Genomic DNA, 5,000 nt, shown 5'->3' with positions numbered 1-5,000 from the left:
AAGTAACGTGGGTACGATCTAAGGAACCATAACTGATTTAATGAGCCATTCGCGGTTTCACCTTAATGCGGCTTGTACTGAGACATGCATGGCTTAATCTTTGAGACAAGCATATGACTACTGGCAGGATCAACCAGGGAGCTGCGTCAACTAGAGCTGAGCAGCCGGCCGCCCGGGAGTGTGTCCCGGGGGCCCGCGCGAACACGCAAGCGTCCGCTCAATTATTCTGCAAACAGGAGGAGGCTGAGCTCCCCTGCACAATACACCTCGAAACCCTCTCAGGTCCCGGCGGCGCGCAGCGCCGTCCTAAGTACTTGGTCGGGTTCGAGAGAGGCGCAATCGCCCGGAGTTTGGCGAGTAGACGCTTTAGGTGCGACCACCCGTGCTCCCAACTGAGCTTGCCGCTGCCGACAGAGGCCCGGGAGCGTGCTGTCGTGGCATTGCCGGCGGGAGACAACACGCGCCACCTACGGTGGCCGGCAGCTCCAACGCCAGCGCCACAGAAGGACAAAAGCCCCACTTGGGTGCCGAAGCGAACTCTCCCAGCACAGCGCACGCGCCAACACGTCCGCACAGCTGCGATACAAACCACCTGCGAGAACCGCAGAGGCGACCGAGCAGCAGACGGCGTCGCGGCGCCGAGCGCCGGGCGGCGGCGCATCCTCAGCGCACACAGTCCTCAATCGGACCAGCACACTGCAGATGTCCACCGCGCTTCGCACCGGGCCCGCGAGGACCTACTTTGGCCGCACGGCGCCGCGTGCAGGGTGCGCCGGCGCGCAGCTGCGCCGCCTGCCGCCTCCGTCGGCCGGCGCGCCTGCCACTGGCCGCCCCCACCAGCCGGCTGTAGCGCGTGCGCCCACGCACCGCGCGGCCAGCACGCCGGGAGGCCCCCCCTCACCGGCCGGGGACGGTCCCACCCAGCCACCGCCGCGTATCGCTTCACACCCACATGCCATTCACGTTCGTGGGCATGGTGGGTATCGCTGAAACAACCGGTTGGTAGCTCAACCGATCGTCGCCATCACTGATTCACCTCTAGCGAGAACAACCGCACCACAACCGTTTACCAGTTGTTCATTTGCGTAACGTCACCAGCAAACGTAGACGTCCATCGCCATTTGCAAATTCAACGATTGTTGCATGCCTGTGTCAGGTGTCACGACACACTATGTCTGCCCACATACACGCAACAACATGTGCACGCTTCGCGAACACGTGGAAGGTGGCCCCCGTACGTATGCGATGTCCATTGCGCGAACGACTGTCAACCGGCCTCTGTCGCATGTCGCAGATGTGGAACGCAGTGCACCATGCTATCACGGTGTGTGAGAAGAGACGACTACGTCTGACAACACGCGCCACTACATCAACAGACGGCTCATGCTGATCGCCATCCACGGCATACCATACTGCAATCCAGCTCTTATAGGGAGACGACACGTAGCTGAGTGCACAATATTTGGACCGTATGGTTCGCCGTTGTTGGCGCAGTCGTGGTACGGTCACACATGTACCACGATGTATCATTCAGTACATGAGGACCAATGTGCAGTACAGTGTGTGATTTGGACGTACAACATCAGCGGACAGTTGACACACGCCGTACCACAACGTAGGCTGTGCTTCGCCATGCAAATGCCAATGAACAACTGCGAAGGGCATTGAGCATGTACGTCCTGCTGCCATCCGCATTACAGTGTATAGCTGCAAGGTGTTTAACATGAAGCGATACTCTGGGGACCAGGCAGTGCGAGTAGCAAACTATATTGCGGGGGTTGCAGTTAGGCAACACCACACTAATTTAACGCGTCGTATGACAATTACAGAGCAGGTTAAGGCCCAACGTGTGTTGGGTTAAGGCCCAACGTGTGTTGGGTTAAGGCCCAACGTGTGTTGGGTTAAGGCCCAACGTGTGTTGGGTTAAGGCCCAACGTGTGTTGGGTTAAGGCCCAACGTGTGTTGGGTTAAGGCCCAACGTGTGTTGGGTTAAGGCCCAACGTGTGTTGGGTTAAGGCCCAACGTGTGTTGGGTTAAGGCCCAACGTGTGTTGGGTTAAGGCCCAACGTGTGTTGGGTTAAGGCCCAACGTGTGTTGGGTTAAGGCCCAACGTGTGTTGGGTTAAGGCCCAACGTGTGTTGGGTTAAGGCCCAACGTGTGTTGGGTTAAGGCCCAACGTGTGTTGGGTTAAGGCCCAACGTGTGTTGGGTTAAGGCGCAACGTGTGTTGGGTTAAGGCGCAACGTGGGTTACGTTAAGGCGCAACGTGGGTTACGTTAAGGCGCAACGTGGGTTACGTTAAGGCGCAACGTGGGTTACGTTAAGGCGCAACGTGGGTTACGTTAAGGCGCAACGTGGGTTACGTTAAGGCGCAACGTGGGTTACGTTAAGGCCCAATATAGGTTAGGTTAAGGCCCAATATAGGTTAGGTTAAGGCCCAATATAGGTTAGGTTAAGGCCCAATATAGGTTAGGTTAAGGCCCAATATAGGTTAGGTTAAGGTACAATATAGGTTAGGTTAAGGTACAATATAGGTTAGGTTAAGGTACAATATAGGTTAGGTTAAGGTACAATATGGGTTAGGTTAAGGTACAATATGGGTTAGGTTAAGGCGCAATATGGGTTAGGTTAAGGCGCAATATGGGTTAGGTTAAGGCGCAATATGGGTTAGGTTAAGGCGCAATATGGGTTAGGTTAAGGCGCAATATGGGTTAGGTTAAGGCGCAATATGGGTTAGGTTAAGGCGCAATATGGGTTAGGTTAAGGCGCAATATGGGTTAGGTTAAGGCGCAATATGGGTTAGGTTAAGGTACAATATAGGTTAGGTTAAGGTACAATATAGGTTAGGTTAAGGTACAATATAGGTTAGGTTAAGGTACAATATGGGTTAGGTTAAGGTACAATATAGGTTAGGTTAAGGCACAATATGGGTTAGGTTAAGGCGCAATATGGGTTAGGGTAAGGCGCAATATGGGTTAGGTTAAGGCGCAATATGGGTTAGGTTAAGGCGCAACGTGGGTTACGTTAAGGCGCAACGTGGGTTACGTTAAGGCGCAACGTGGGTTACGTTAAGGCGCAACGTGGGTTACGTTAAGGCGCAACGTGGGTTACGTTAAGGCGCAACGTGGGTTACGTTAAGGCCCAATATAGGTTAGGTTAAGGCCCAATATAGGTTAGGTTAAGGCCCAATATAGGTTAGGTTAAGGCCCAATATAGGTTAGGTTAAGGCCCAATATAGGTTAGGTTAAGGTACAATATAGGTTAGGTTAAGGTACAATATAGGTTAGGTTAAGGTACAATATGGGTTAGGTTAAGGCGCAATATGGGTTAGGTTAAGGCGCAATATGGGTTAGGTTAAGGCGCAATATGGGTTAGGTTAAGGCGCAACGTGGGTTACGTTAAGGCGCAACGTGGGTTACGTTAAGGCGCAACGTGGGTTACGTTAAGGCGCAACGTGGGTTACGTTAAGGCGCAACGTGGGTTACGTTAAGGCCCAATATAGGTTAGGTTAAGGCCCAATATAGGTTAGGTTAAGGCCCAATATAGGTTAGGTTAAGGCCCAATATAGGTTAGGTTAAGGTACAATATGGGTTAGGTTAAGGTACAATATGGGTTAGGTTAAGGTACAATATAGGTTAGGTTAAGGCGCAACGTGGGTTACGTTAAGGCCCAATATAGGTTAGGTTAAGGCCCAATATAGGTTAGGTTAAGGCCCAATATAGGTTAGGTTAAGGCCCAATATAGGTTAGGTTAAGGTACAATATAGGTTAGGTTAAGGTACAATATAGGTTAGGTTAAGGTACAATATGGGTTAGGTTAAGGTACAATATGGGTTAGGTTAAGGTACAATATAGGTTAGGTTAAGGCACAATATGGGTTAGGTTAAGGCGCAATATGGGTTAGGTTAAGGCGCAATATGGGTTAGGTTAAGGCGCAATATGGGTTAGGTTAAGGCGCAATATGGGTTAGGTTAAGGCGCAATATGGGTTAGGTTAAGGCACAATACGGGTTAGGTTAAGGCACAATACGGGTTAGGTTAAGGCACAATACGGGTTAGGTTAAGGCACACATTGTTGTAAGGAAAGGTGTTTTCGGGGGGGGGGGGGCTGGTTTGTTGATTGTGATTATCGTAAGTAAATGACTGCGGCATCATCTGATTTGCCACGTCAGGGTGCACCTTTGGCTCATAACAGGCGGCGCTCTGATTCCATGCTTGTGGCAGACCTGTGTCTTTCATTCGTGCCATTGTTTGTGTGGTGTGACAGGAGGCAGTATTGTGATGTTGGGTGCACCCCTGTGTAGGACATGTGTGGGTGTTGGTGGCTTAGCTGAGCAATGGTGGTTGTCGGAAGGGTGGGATATTCTGTTTTCCGAGTGGACCTCCCGGTCTGGTTATGATAGTGTGGATTGTCTAATGTGGCAGAGAGGATGCACTGGGTGTTGTTCCATGCTGGTGCTTAGATATTGTCTGTGTGCCTGTTACAGGCAGAGAGTAGTGCGTGATAAGAGTGTCTGGCTGACGTGTGATTGTGAGCAGAGTCTTTCAGCATGTATACGGACAGTTGTATACATTATCTGTATTCTGATGGCTCTATCTATTACTAATCAGCGCCGTGTATACGTTTAATCCGGTTCCAGTCGAAACTATTGTATCTCTGTACATTAGTGACACGGCGAGCCCGCTATGTAGTTACTCGTCTCGGCAGCTTCCACCGGTGTATGGCAAATGATTATAAGGAATCAGTCTAGTCGTCAATACCGATAGTGTGACGTCACATGTCTGGGGTGGGGGACGCTGCGCCCTTCCGGTGGGTCATGGCCTAGGAAGACTCTTCCCACGCAGGGGGGCTTGGACTGTCATTGACTCTTCCGAGTAATATACTTGCCGTACGTTTTTGCGACTGCGAGTGCAACGCTCACCGGTACCGACATGGATGGAGCGCCTCCTAGCTGCCGCTGAGCATCTGCATTCGTACAGAGAGCAACGCGCTCGCGTCTGTA

At 51.6% G+C, this 5,000-nt stretch overlaps 1 non-coding gene across 1 annotated transcript in view; it reads right to left on the bottom strand.

Annotated features, from left to right (window-relative positions):
* LOC124591366 overlaps positions 1 to 140 on the bottom strand; it is a 1,910-nt gene extending 1,770 nt beyond the window's left edge. The window contains exon 1 of the ribosomal RNA XR_006977171.1: positions 1 to 140. This exon is cut by the window's left edge and continues 1,770 nt beyond it. This is a non-coding gene — a ribosomal RNA (small subunit ribosomal RNA).
* Between the last annotated feature and the right edge of the window lie 4,860 nt (positions 141 to 5,000).

Source organism: Schistocerca americana, unplaced genomic scaffold, assembly GCF_021461395.2.
Source record: "Schistocerca americana isolate TAMUIC-IGC-003095 unplaced genomic scaffold, iqSchAmer2.1 HiC_scaffold_839, whole genome shotgun sequence".
Classification (NCBI taxonomy): domain Eukaryota; kingdom Metazoa; phylum Arthropoda; class Insecta; order Orthoptera; family Acrididae; genus Schistocerca; species Schistocerca americana.
Note: the sequence above shows the minus strand (reverse complement) of the source record. Positions and strands in the feature narration are given on the sequence as shown.